The sequence below is a fragment of the Triticum aestivum genome, chromosome 5A (genome assembly GCF_018294505.1).
Source record: "Triticum aestivum cultivar Chinese Spring chromosome 5A, IWGSC CS RefSeq v2.1, whole genome shotgun sequence".
In the NCBI taxonomy this organism is placed as follows: domain Eukaryota; kingdom Viridiplantae; phylum Streptophyta; class Magnoliopsida; order Poales; family Poaceae; genus Triticum; species Triticum aestivum.
The window spans coordinates 648,012,675-648,027,706 of record NC_057806.1 but is presented as its reverse complement, the minus strand read 5'-3'; positions in this window follow the sequence as shown (position 1 = coordinate 648,027,706).

Sequence of the window (15,032 nt, the reverse complement as noted above, 5' to 3'; positions counted from 1 at the left end):
GGCAGCTCACCTAGCGGCACGCACGAAGGCCGGTGGTAGTTTAGTAGCAGCAGGGGGGGTGTCGCCGGAGTTGGTGAAGAACGCGGCCGCCGGAGATGAGGGCGAAGGGGATCCGGTGATTCGGGGTTCCTCCGCTCCAGCTGAGGCCTCCGGTGGACGAGGAAGATGACGGAGGCGTCGACGGACACGCAGGCGCGGCGAGGCGGCGACTGTGGCCGTGCGATTCACGGCGGCGAGGCCATGGCGGCGCTCGGTTGCGGTGGGGAAGGAGGGGGAGATGGATCTGGAGGGGAGAGGGAGAGGCGCAAGGACCGAGGGGAGAGTGGGGCGAGTGGGAGGGGAGACCGAGGGGGCGCGGCGTCGGCGTCCTTATCCCCTCGTCTCGTCGCCGGCGAGGGGGGTTCGGCTGGGACGCGCCCTGTTCCGACCCGGGTCGGGGGAACAGGGGAAGGGGACGCGGTGTGGGGGCTGGGCCGGCCAGTCTGGCTGCGGGCCAGGGGGATTGGCGGTGGCCGTGCGGGTGGGTTGGGCTGGCTGGTCCAGGGGGCTTCCCCCCCCTTTTTTTTGGTTTTTTTTCCTTTCTGTTTTATTTAGTTTTAGGGCATCTAGGCATTTTATAAAATAGTGTTTGCTTCACCATAATTACCAGTGCAATATTTGACACGGTCCGAACATTTTTGTTTTAAAGTTTGAAAACTTTGTTTGTTTGCCAAAAATTCAAGTTTGAATTCGAATCGTTTTCGAACTAATGCGAGATTAGCCACAGTAATCAAGGTGACGTGGCAACACTAGCAGAGGATCACTGTAGCTTAATTACCCGGGCGTCACAATTCTCCTCCACTACAAGAAATCTCGTCCCGAGATTTAAGCGGTGGAGTAATGGGGGAAAGGTGCTGGTAGCGAAAAACCTAACGAGTCTTCTCGGCCTTGGCTGCCCTTTCGAAGAGGTTGTTCCCTTTCATTGATGTCTTCATTTCTCTGTTTCAGGTCCTCATGGTAAAGTCGACTCTTTTCTTCGGGAACTCCATCGCATTTACGAATAGGTAACGGGGCAGGTCGGCAACGACAGAATGTTTTAAGTGTTATAATCTGGGATTAACCCATGAATGAGCATATGAGTACCTATCAAGTTTGAACATTTAAAAGACATCGAGAGTAAAGTTGGGAGGTACAATAAGAAGTTTCAAGTAGCCAGGCAATCGTTCTATGCCTAGTCAGAAGGTGAAAGTGGTTTCAAAGCAACGGGATAATTATTGTGTCCGATGCCAGAATTGATGATCTCATCGGAAAGGTGGCTCATGAATTACTTACGAGTCCAAGCGGGAGGAATAACTTCGGAAACTGGGGTGTGCAGGAGAGTCAGGTTTCGATCCTGTGGAACTGTGGGTTATGGGCCCACCATGTGGGTTAAAAGTAGGAAAGGCAGTGACATCTTGCACAATCATGTAAGCAAGGCATGTTAGAGGATAGCCTGACAGTTATGTCGGCAACAATATCGGTACCAAGGGCGAGGGACGAAGAGAACCATCTTCCTGCTCGTTGAACGAGGCAGACCAATAGGCAAAGTTCTCGTCCATCGGTGGTTACCGGAAGTCATCAACAGTAGAAACAGGGTTACACCAGACAGGAAGGTACACCGAGGTGTTTACCTAAGCAGGGGATTACCGTGCTCGGTTAAGGAGTTTACAAGAAAGTTTGTACAAAACAACGGGAAGGAAAATGTGCTTAAACACGTATATCAGGGGTATATCCTTCCCAAGGACAAGCAGAGCAAGATATCCATGACAGGATATTAGGTAGAAAACTCCTTAGGTAGCGGAGAGAAATTTCATGACATTACACATACAACAGTGTTTGGATAATTGAGCAGGAAACATTTAGCATTGGGCTTCAAATGTTCTTGTTGAAAATCAGAGTACCACAAACATGCTTCGAGATAGCATCGACATGGTCTTCGAGCAAAGGTCAGACTTTGGAAACATGAAGGATCCATCAGGAATAACTTGTAGAATAAGTCTTACAATTTCCTCATGGATGAATGGATAACCTTGCTGAAAAGGAATCTATAATGATAGGTCCTCCAGCCGGGGGGGGGGGTGCTAGGCATGACATCATGTTACCGGGTCATCAAAGGATCAACATCATAACTCTTGGAAAGTTGTCCCAACCATCATATCTGAACGAGATTCAGATCCGATTGGTGTCAGGATACCTCAGGCTTAGGATACCTGAGAAGAAAAGGTGCAACGCAAATTGACGAGATGACATTGTAAGATTCTCGGGGAAATGAACTATGAAGTGATTTCCATTAATAAGAGTCCATCATTAACCCAAGGAGAGGACAAGGAGGTGTCTGGTGAACTCAACGGCAATTCACCAAGATTCCCAAAAGATGGATTTCCACCATTAGGTGAACAAGGAGATAACATTTGTCAGATCAAATGATATAAGGAAGTATGCTCGAGGAAAACATACACAATTAAACATTGGTTGAAAGGTGCGCCCGAAATGTGGATTGGGTTGCACGACCAATGTTAGAATGGTGATTCAATTAGCGAAGGACTTAGAATGAACTATCGCCCATTCACTTCAAAGCAATAGGGTTGCTAGAAGTTTTGAATTCACACGTCTTAGCTCCATTGTCGGTATTCCGGTTGAAAACAATACGGGGACCAAGGAATGAACGAAGATGGCAAGAAGTATTAAGATATCAAGAATTATTAAGAGATGGTGAAATTCTCACCACATTCTTGACAAAAAGTGATGGTAATACTTCCGAGGTAAGGAAGATCAACTGCTGGGTAGCAGTGATCTCAAGGTTTACATAAAACGCGAACAAGTTGTGTTGAACGGAAGGCAATAAAGTGGTCGATGAGAACATGAATCATCGAGGGGCAAGGATGGTATTACCCATCATGAATTCAATTGAATTCCTGGAAGAACTCATAAGGTTGATGAGGATCACGACACATTTGTCGCGAGAGTTCATGAAGATGTAATCGATCAGCGACGACATCAAGTCTAAGTAGTGATGAAGTGAAAGGTTATTGGAACCAAGGGTACGACACAAACTCGAAACCAAGCTGGTTGTTTAAGGTGAAAGGGTATGACGAGGAAAATCGACGTAAGCTTAGCTATCGTCGCAAATTGGTGCTCCGAGAATAAGGACCAGGTAGCACAGGTAGAATCGTCACGGCAATGATATAGCCAAACAGGCTAGGAATGGCGTGATCGGGTACAAACTCGTACTTAAAGAAGATTACTAAGAGTTGTTGAACCGTAGTGTGGACTCGGTTCAATTATCGGTGTTTTTGAGTGTTTAATAACTTAGAGCCCATGAAAAATTGGAATCAATGAGAATGTAGCACTTGATGAAGAACTCATAAGAAGTTATGCAGTTCCGTGATAATCTTGAGATACCAGGGGGTAATACTCGACGGCAAATCAAAGTAGAGGTTGTACTGGGGTATTACCCCGTAGAAGACAAGTGCTTAAACTTGCACGAGAAATGTTATTTAAAGGAGAACATGGTCGGGACCACGATTGCAAAAGGCGAGATCCCAGATATAAGATGAACTTATACCAAAGGAATAATTATTTTTACGAGCAGCTTCCATGATAAGATATACATCGCGTCCATGGGCATGAACACAAAGTTCAAGGTCGACTCCCACTTCCTCAATGCATAATCTTCCATTCACCTCTCGTATTTCGAAGATGACAATTAGTTGTTGACAGTTTTACCTGTGCAATACCAGATAAGTATGACTCGTGAAAAACTTTCGGGTTCACACGGTTTAGAGAAGGCATATGTTCAAACCCATAGGGGCTTCTTAGAAACATATACCACAAGTTTCAAGAGCAAATAACACAAGCTCGAAAGTAGAGCAAGGTTGAGGAAAGTAGATGATACAAATTATCAAGGGCATTATGTATCCAAGGGAAGGCTCACAAGGTTATTGAATATGATGGATGCTGACGGATAAAATCCAACAATGGCCTGATGGTCCACAAGGGATCTGAGTGAGCATCGGTACTCAACTAGAGGAAGCAAATTATAGAAACAACTGACTAACTCAATTGTCAAATGCAAAGGAATTATGATTTCCAAATCAAGGGATCAGAAGCAATGCTCTGATTAGGGGTGGATAAGTTGAATAGTCTTAGGGTACAATCAAAGACAATTGGATTGGTCGAGAACCAATTCCAGTTAAAAGGATGGCAGCTCAGCCGGAAAATTAATTTATAAGGATCAATGATGATTGCGTGTATTCGCAAACATATTGAGTCAACGGACTCAAAATGATAATGACAAGGAATGTCATTAAGACCACGAGACTTATGGGATTAACCATAATGCAAGCAAGCAAGAATTTCAAGAGCCAAAGGCTCTAGAGGATTTTCGGAAGATCGAATATTATTTTGAAGACTTTTGCGAAACACATGAACAACTGGGGATAAGCGGATACTCGACAAGTGCGAGAATTATCCATAGGGGTATTCAGGTGACAAGGAATTGCAAGACAGTAGGCACAAGATATTCTCGGATCAATAGAGAGAATTTCGGGGTATCTTGTAATAACAAGATCAACTGGGAATAAAAGTAAGAACGTCAAGTGTATGTATTTATCCATAGGGATATTTCGATGGTAGGGAATTGCAAAAGCAACGGACACAAAGTCTCAAAAGAGTTTCGGCGAGTAACTTCGAAATCTTCTGGTGCAGTCGGCGATCACCTGGACTGAAGGGGCTCTCCGGGAGAAAGTATTTTCGAGAACCTAAAGTCAGATTTTAGTTGAAATCGTTTAACCCGAGTAGAAGAGAGTTCAGAGCCCCAGAGTAAAGGTCGAGGAGTAAAAGATCCTACTACCACCCAATGGCGACGTGGGCCCATGGGCCGCACAGCCATGTTAGTAAAAGTTTTGTAAAGTCTAGACTCGACTTCGGCCAAGGAGTTGGAAGGGGGATTCCTACAGGCAGTCGGCTCTGATACCAACTTGTGACGCCCCCAATTTGACTGTACACTAATCATGCACGCAAATATGTACGATCAAGATCAGGGACTCACGGGAAGATATCACAACACAACTCTAAAATAAAATAAGTCATACAAGCTTCATAATACAAGCCAGGGGCCTCGAGGGCTCGAATACAAGTGCTCGATCATAGACGAGTCAGCGGAAGCAACAATATCTGAGTACAGACATAAGTTAAACAAGTTGCCTTAAGAAGGCTAGCACAAACTGGGATACAGATCGAAAGAGGCGCAGGCCTCCTGCCTGGGATCCTCCTAACTACTCCAGGTCGTCGTCAGCGGGCAGCACGTAGTAGTAGGCACCTCCGGTGTAGTAGGGGTCGTCGTCGACGGTGGCGTCTGGCTCCTGGACTCCAGCATCTGGTTGCGACAACCAGAAAGGAAGGAAAAGGGGAAAAAGGGGGGAGAAAGCAACCGTGAGTACTCATCCAAAGTACTCGCAAGCAAGGAACTACACTACATATGCATGGGTATATGTGTAAGGAGGCCATATCAGTGGACTGAACTGCAGAATGCCAGAATAAGAGGGGGATAGCTAGTCTTATCGAAGACTACGCTTCTGGTCACCTTCGTCTTGCAACAGGCAGAAGAGGGTAGGTCGAAGTCCTCCAAGTAGCATCTCCAAGTAACATCTCATAGCATAATCCTACCCGGCGATCCCCTCCTCATATCCCTGAGGTAGAGCGACCACCGGTTGTATCTGGCACTTGGAAGGGTGTGTTTTATTAAGTATCCGGTTCTAGTTGTCATAAGGTCAAGGTACAACTCCAAGTCGTCCTGTTACCGAAGATCACGGCTATTCGAATAGATTAAACTTCCCTGTAGGGGTGCACCACATAGCCCAACACGCTTGATCCCATTTGGCCGGACACACTTTCCTGGGTCATGCCCGGCCTCGGAAGATCAACACGTCGCAGCCCCACCTAGGCAAAACAGAGAGGCCAGCACGCCGGTCTAAACCTAAGCGCGCAGGGGTCTGGGCCCATCGCCCTGAGCACACCTGCACGTTGCGTGGGCGGCCGAAAGCAGACCTAGCCTAGTGGCGTTCCAGTCCAATTCGGCGCGCGCCGCTCCGTCGCTGACGTCTGAAGTGCTTCGGCTGATACCACGACGTCGGGATACCCATAACTACTCCCACGTAGATGGTTAGTGTGTATAGGCTCGTAGCCAGACTCAGATCAAATACCAAGATCTCGTTAAGCGTGTTAAGTGTCCGCGAACGCCGAACAGGGCCAGGCCCACCTGTCTCCTAGGTGGTCTCAACCTGCCCTGTCGCTCCGCCACAAAGATCCACACAGAGGGCCGTCGGGACAAAGGTCCTTTCAGCCCCCAATCCGTGAATCACTCGCGGGTACTCTTCGAGCTGACCCGACTTTAGTCACCATCTGTATAGTATGTATGTATGTATAGTATATACCCGTGATCACCTCCCGAGTGATCACGGCCCAATAGTATAGCAAGGCAGACTGACAAGAATTTAGGGCCAATGATGATAAACTAGCATCCTATACTAAACATTTAGGATTGCAGGTAAGGTATCAACAGGTGTAGCAACAATGTCAGGCTATGCATCAGAGTAGGATCAACAGAAAGCAGTAACATGCTACACTACTCTAATGCAAGCAGTATAGAGAAGAATAGGTGATATCTGGTGATCAAGGGGGGGGGGCTTGCCTGGTTGCTCTGGCAAGAGAGAGGGTCGTCAACTCCGTAGTCGAACTGGGCAGCAGCAGCGTCGGTCTCGTAGTCTACCGGAGAGAAGAGGGGGAAGAAACAATGAATACCAGGTAAACAGATGCATATCGATGCATGACATGTCAAGAAGCGATGCTAGGCGTGCCCTAACGTGGTATAAGGTGGTACTGGTCAAGGGGGAATCATCCGGGAAAGTATTCCCGGTGTTTCGTGTTTTCGGGCAGAGGAGCCGGAGGGGGAAAGTTGCGGGTTCGATAGGTTAGGGGGGTGTGGTGGACGAACGGACTGCGTATCCGGAATCGTCTCGTCGTTCTGAGCAACTTTCATGTAGAAAGTATTTTCATCCGAGTTACGGATTAAAAGATATGATTTTCTAAAGATTTAAATCATTTTCTGATTTTATTTATTCATTTAAATCCAACCTTATCCAGAACAGTGCCTGATGACGCAGGCATGACATCAGAGTGATGTCAGCAGGTCAACTGGTCGGTTGACCAGTCAAACCAGACAGGTGGGTCCAGTGGGACCCACATGTCATTGTCAGGGACAATAACAGAGTTCTAAAATTAACTGAAAGGGTTAATTAAGGTGTGGGTCCTAGCAGTCAGTGAGAGGTTAAAGTTTTAATTAACTAATTTAATTAATTAGCAGTTTATCTATTTGTTTTGTTTTTTTTATAGCATGGGGCCCGCATGTCAGTGCCACTGGGCTGCCCAGTCAGCACGTTGACCCAGTCAACAGGTCAACAGGGGCCCCGGGCCCACCAGTCAGTGGCCCGAGACGGTGCCTCGTGGGTGCCAGCTCGGCACCCGCCGGAGACGCGCCGGGGCTAACTCCGGCGACCAAAACAACGGCGGCCCCTCGCCGGAGTTGGCCGGAACCGTGCTACGGGGCTCGGTTTCGGGCGTGCGTGGGTGCGCTGAGTCGTGTGTTCGACGCCGCGTCCATCTATGGTGGCGGCGCGGCCCGTAACGGGCTAGGACGACGACGGCGAGAGGCCGAGCGGACGCCGGTGTTCGGGCGCTGTCGGAACGAGGCTAGAGGGCACGGGAAGGCACGGGTCCGAGCTCGTTGGGCTCATGGGAGCGAGAGGAGCTCGAGGCCGTTCCCAGGTGAGTGCGACAGGGGCCGTGGCCACGGCGGCGAGGTACACCACGGCGATCGGAGCCCGGGCACGACGACGAGCTAGTTACCGCGCGAGCTAGGAGAGCTAGAGGGCGGAGGAGGGAGGCAGCTCACCTAGCGGCACGCACGAAGGCCGGTGGTAGTTTAGTAGCAGCAGGGGGGTGTCGCCGGAGTTGGTGAAGAACGCGGCCGCCGGAGATGAGGGCGAAGGGGATCCGGTGATTCGGGGTTCCTCCGCTCCAGCTGAGGCCTCCGGTGGACGAGGAAGATGACGGAGGCGTCGACGGACACGCAGGCGCGGCGAGGCGGCGACTGTGGCCGTGCGATTCACGGCGGCGAGGCCATGGCGGCGCTCGGTTTGCGGTGGGGAAGGAGGGGGAGATGGATCTGGAGGGGAGAGGGAGAGGCGCAAGGACCGAGGGGAGAGTGGGGCGAGTGGGAGGGGAGACCGAGGGGGCGCGGTGTCGGCGTCCTTATCCCCTCGTCTCATCGCCGGCGAGGGGGTTCGGCTGGGACGCGCCCTGTTCCGACCCGGGTCGGGGGAACAGGGGAAGGGGACGCGGTGTGGGGGCTGGGCCGGCCAGTCTGGCTGCGGGCCAGGGGGATTGGCGGTGGCCGTGCGGGTGGGTTGGGCTGGCTGGTCCAGGGGGCTTCCCCCCCCTTTTTTTGGTTTTCTTTTTTTTATTTATTTATTTTCCCTTTCTGTTTTATTTAGTTTTAGGGCATCTAGGCATTTTATAAAATAGTGTTTGCTTCACCATAATTACCAGTGCAATATTTGACACGGTCCGAACATTTTTGTTTTAAAGTTTGAAAACTTTGTTTGTTTGCCAAAAATTCAAGTTTGAATTCGAATCGTTTTCGAACTAATGCGAGATTAGCCACAGTAATCAAGGTGACGTGGCAACACTAGCAGAGGATCACTGTAGCTTAATTACCCGGGCGTCACATGGATCTTTTCGGTCCCACTCATTACTCAACTCTAACTACTACTGCTTGCCTCTATGGCTTCGTTATTGTTGATGATTATTCTAGATATACTTGGGTGCACATAATCCTTTACAAGACTGAAGTGTAGGATGTTTTCAGACGCTTCGCCAATCGAGCTATGAACAATTTTGGCACCAAGATAAAGCACATCAGAAGTGACAATGGCACTGAATTCAAGAACACTGGACTTGATACATATCTTGATACCTTGGGCATCACACATGAATTCTCAGCCCCGTACACGCCACAGCAAAATGGCGTCGTCGAACGCAAGAACAGAACACTAATTGAGATGGCCAGAACGATGCTAGATGATTACAAGACCCCAAGAAAATTCTGGCCCGAAGCCATTGATACTGCATGCCATACAATCAATCGCGTTTATCTTCACAAGCTACTGAACAAGACACCTTATGAACTCCTTACTGGTAAAAAGCCAAATGTCAGTTACTTCAGAGTATTTGGCGCAAGGTGCTGGATCAAGGACCCACATCACACCTCAAAATTTGCACCAAAAGCACATGAGGGTTTTATGCTTGGATATGGAAAGGATTCGCACTCCTACAGAGTCTTCAATCTCTTTCATTACAAAGTGGTTGAAACAGTGGATGTGCGGTTCGATGAGACCAACGGTTCACAAAGAGAGCAGCTGCCAAGTGTGCTAGATGAAGTTCCATCCAGTGAATCAATCAAGCTAATGGGAACTGGAGAAATTATACCTTCTGAAGCTCATCCTAAAGAAGAACTTATCATTTTAGCACCTGATCAACATGAAGACAATGCTCAGCCTGAGGACATTCCTTCCAACAACGACAATGAACAGCAAGAGCAAAGTCTTCGCCCTGTACATCCTCGCGTTGCCAATGAAGTGCAGATTGAAAGAATAATTGATAGCATCAATGCACCTGGTCCACTCACTCGTTCAAGGGCAACTCAGCTAGCAAATTTCTGTGGGCACTTCGCATTCGTCTCAATATCAGAACCCAAGAAAGTTGAAGAAGCCTTCATGGAACCTGAATGGATTCAAGCTATGCAAGAAGAGCTTCAACAGTTTGAGCTGAATAATGTATGGGAACTGGTTAAGCGTCCTGATCCACGGAAGCACAATATAATAGGCACCAAATGGATATACCGCAACAAGCAAGATGAGCATGGTCAAGTTGTCAGAAACAAAGCTCGTCTCGTTGCTCAAGGATATACTCAAGTGGAAGGCATTGACTTCGATGAAACATTTGCTCCTGTGGCTAGACTTGAAGCCATACGCATACTGCTGGCCTATGCAAATCATCATAACATACTTCTATATCAAATGGATGTGAAGAGTGCCTTTCTCAATGGCAAGATTGAAGAAGAAGTGTATGTTGCACAACCGCCTGGCTTTGAAAATCCAAAACATCCTGACATGGTATACAAGCTCAACAAGGCACTGTATGGCCTCAAACAAGCCCCTAGGGCCTGGTATGACACACTCAAATACTTCCTGAAGAGCAAAGGCTTCATACCTGGTTCCCTAGATCCCACTCTTTTCACGAAGACATATGATGGTGAACTGTTTGTGTGCCAAATATATGTGGATGACATTATCTTCGGCTGCACCAATCAGAAGTACAGTGAAGAGTTTGGATATATGATGCAAGAGCAATATCAGATGTCCATGATGGGGGAGCTGAAGTTCTTCCTTGGTCTTCAAATACGACAACAACGCAATGGCATCTTCATATCTCAAGAGAAGTATCTCAAAGATTGCCTGAAGAAGTTCGGTATGCAAGACTGCAAAGGCTTCACAACACCAATGCCAGCCAAACATCATCTGGGTCCTGACGACAATGGTAAAGAGTTCGATCAAAAGGTATACCGCTCCATGATTGGTTCTTTACTTTATCTATGTGCATCTAGGCCAGATATTATGCTTAGTGTTTGCATGTGTGCTCGATTTCAAGCGGCACCAAAGGAGTCGCATCACTTAGCTGTGAAGCGAATTCTTCGATATTTGGCTCACACCCCAACTCTAGGATTATGGTATCCAAAGGGCTCAGAGTTTGATCTGGTTGGATTCTCGGATGCTGATTATGCTGGTGACAAAGTTGATCGCAAGTCTACATCAGGCACATGTCACTTTCTGGGACGATCACTTGTATGTTGGTCTTCAAAGAAGCAGAACTGTGTATCTCTCTCCACTGCTGAATCTGAATACATTGCTGCTGGATCTTGCTGCGCTCAGCTTCTGTGGATGAAGCAAACACTCAAGGACTATGGCATTCATCTGAAGCAAGTGCCACTTTACTGCGACAACGAAAGCGCCATCAAGATTGCCAACAACCCAGTTCAGCACTCGAAGACAAAGCACATTGAAATTCGTCATCACTTTCTCAGAGATCATGTTGTGAAGGAAGACATTGATATCATACACGTCAACACTGAAGAGCAATTGGCAGATATCTTCACCAAGCCCTTGGATGAGAAGAGGTTTTGCAAGTTACGGTGTGAGCTAAATATCCTGGAATCCTCAAATGTCCTGTGATCAGGCACACATCCTAACCCTTATGCATATTGATGACTTAGATGTGCAACACACGAAGTGAAGTATATCTTCAATCAATGAAGACATACATTCTAAGTGTGAATACATTAATGTGGAATTTGACTTCGGAGCGCCACGATAATTGTGCGCCGTGTCTGGGTCTAATACTTCCTATACGGTGGGTAACGCCACCACCAAACGTTCTATTTTGAAGTGTTTCACTCATGGCGTTACCTTGCAATGTCTTCACATTTGGTTTGGCTTCGAACTCAACATATTTTCATGATTATCTTCACTATGTTGATTATATATATATATATATATATATATATGCTAGTGTTCTATCCTCTACAGCATTCACTTATAGCTATGTCTTCGTGTTGAATCTTTTGAACTAAGTGAATGTGATCGGACCCCAACTTCTCTATGCTTTCTATCTCAAACTCTATCTCTCCAAGTCATATGCATTCTATTGAAACTGTCGAATGTCTTCACTGCGTCCTTGTCAGCAGAAGATACAGAGACAACCATTAAGTCCGTTTTCAATGCTCATTCCTCCACATGAAATCCGGAGAAGTAGGAACGACCACCCGACAATCCAGGCGTGCGTGGGACGTGGAACAAACCCCAAAATTCCGCAAACTGGCCACGTGTTCCTCAGATGCGAATCGCCAGGGGCACCTGTGTAATAGCACAGTGCCGCCCCTGTGCCTATAAATACACACTCACAGCGGTAATTATCTCTTCTTCCACCCTCGCACGAACCCTAGCGCCACCGCTAGCTCTCGACGACGCCGGCGACGAAGCGCTTCGCTGCCGCAACCTCTCCGACGCCGTCTTCACGCCGACCGCGGACATCGTCCTCTCCGCCGTCGCCGTAGGTCTCCTCCGTCGCCAAGTTAGGGCACGGAAGAGTGAACTGCTCGGCCTCATCTCCCACTCCGTCTAGCAGTTCTCAGTGTGGTAAATAAAACTCCCTTTTTACAGCACCGTTGATCCTATTGATCTGTCACTTTCTACCACAAGCAGTTTCTGTTCACACAAGCTAGATCTCTCTCATACTGCATCTCATAACATGCCTAGTATATTCACTTGTGCTTCACAAAGTAGTTAGATTCCTCACTTGTACTGATCTGTGGATTCGTACAAATCTGGAACCAACTTCTTATCTATGAGTGAATGTCTTCGCACGATGAGGTCAATGTCTTCTAAACTGATTTATCTTCAAAATCTTCTGAGAATGCATATGACCTCTTCCCCTTCCCTCGCACCTTAATGCTGTCACAGGTACATGTCCGTGGGAGAATCCTTTGGTTCTCATAGTCTGCATTCATTTGCAGAATTCTTACAGCAACACATAAATTCTCCTGAAGCCAGTTCCTGTTGGTCCAGCAAGAGAAAGCCTTTGAAGCCTTTGAACGTCTTGAAGCCTTTCAAGTTAAAGTTTATGGCTTCAGAGAAAGCAGCAAGGAAGGGGGGCAGACAATGTCATGGCAGAACATCCAAAGATCTGCTTGATGAACTCGCAGAAATGTATAAGACAGATCCTGAAGAGGATTATGGTCAGCGCAAGACCCGAATCCAATGGATTCGACGCTATTGGGCAGAACAATGGTTCAAATACCGCTTCACAACCCAAGAGTATGCTGAGAAAAGTGCCATCAAAAGACCGTGGGGAGACATCTTATACAAGAATCTTGTACCCAGGTCCAGAGATGAAGCTATTGCCCAAAGCTTCTATCCATGCATGGTCCGTGGGCCACAACCTGATGATGCACATCTGTCATCACTACACTGGTGTCGTGACGACAATCTGTTCAAGCGCAACTTCCAGTTTGCCCAAAACTCAGCGAAGCAGAACAAGAAGAAATTTGGGTTAGACTTCAACCCTGGTCCCTCAGCACCAAGGGCAGATGGCACACAACATGCAGAACCCAATGTCATCGGTCCCTTCGCCAACCTTGAAGGCCTCATCACCTACATCTTGGTTCAAGGGACTGCAGTGAATGAGCCTGCAGCTGACACTGAGTCTGATGACGCGCCTGCAGTGCCGAAGCCAAAGCAGTTGAAGAAGCCAAAAGCTTCAAAGCCGGCCCCTTCACCAAAAATCTCAAAGGCAAAGCCATTAGCGACTGCACCTCCTGAAGACAGTGTGCAGTCTGAAGACTTATCACGCGTCTCAAGGCACCAGCAGGCCAAGATGCCTCTGTCTCACACTGGCAAAGAGCTCATAGCTGCTGCCATCCTGCGCAATGAAGCCATTGATCTGTCAAGTGATGAAGATCTTGCAGATGACGCTCTTGAGCAACTCATCAAGAGCAAAGAAGAAGCAGAAATCTTCAATAATCTGCCTCTCTTTGATGTCACCATCATCCACAACTTCATTGACGAGTGGTTTGACACGCCAAACATCAGCTTTGAAGATCTGCAGCTACCTATTGGCCTCAGTGTCGCCTTCCAAGGCGCCATTACTTCAGAACTTGCTATTGCCCAGCGCATAGTTGAACTGAAGCAGAAAATTGACTATGAAAAGGCTCAGTTCAAGAAGCATATGGCCAAGCTCAGCGTGCAAGAAGTGAAGAACTTCAAGACAATGATGCACGAGCTCAAGGAAGCCTTTGTGAAGAAGCGTGCAGAAGCTCAGGGCTCGCGTGAGCGCATGAAGACTCTGGCTGACAGATGTGTGCAAGCCTATAATGAGGCTGAGAAGCGCAAGGCACTTGGGCGTCCTGGCATCGACCCCAGGATGGCCGCAAAGAAGAAGAAGAAGCCTGCTACGGCTGAATCTGATGCACCAAGGCAAGAAGCAGTTCCGATTGTCTTCCCAACAAGAATGACTGGCTCGAAGCCAAAGAGTCGGTCAACAGCTTCAGAGCTCAAGAAGACAAGAACTGTTGAGGCTGAAGCCAGGAAGAGGAAAAGCTCTGAAGCCTCTCCTACTGCCCCCAGCAAGAAAAAGAGAAAGACCAAGAAAGCTCGGGCTGCTCCCACAGAGCCCTTGATAGTTGAACCCATTTCTATGGTTCACCCTGACGCAGAACGTCAACTGACGGTTCATGAGCCTGCTTCCACAGGGGCTCCTGAAGCTGAAGACATTCCAGCAGCGGATCCCATCGCTGCTGAAGACATTGGTCATCGTGACAATGTAGAAGATGATGCAGCACTTCCTCAGTTAGAACACAACGAACTCATCGGCGTTGGTTGTCCACTGACGCCAATTGCATAGGATGCTTCATGGGCGGATCACCCTCAAGAGGAAGAAGACTATGAGGCCTAGCCCACTCCAACCCCACAGGCGTCGTCTGCGTTCCGCAGGCTTCGCAAAGGTCCAAGGCCTCAAGTCTATGCTGAAGACATTCCGGCTGCATCAGCCGCAGAAGAAGAAGTACCACAAGAGCCCACTCCTCTGCTCCACCAAGAAGCAGTTCTCCAGGAGAACGTGCCTGTGACCGACCCTCCAGCTAGTCAAGTGGAGGATGAAAATCTTGAGGCTGCCACAACCAACAACGAAGCTAATGTGGAGCCCTCCCCAGCAAAAGCTTCAGAAGACAGCGAAGCCACTGAACCCACCACTTCTGTTCCTGAGTCTGCTGCCGGTCCCCAATTCAACTATCATGTTGAGCACAGGCCTCAGGTCCAGAAGCCAATCCCAAGACTGCCAAGGTT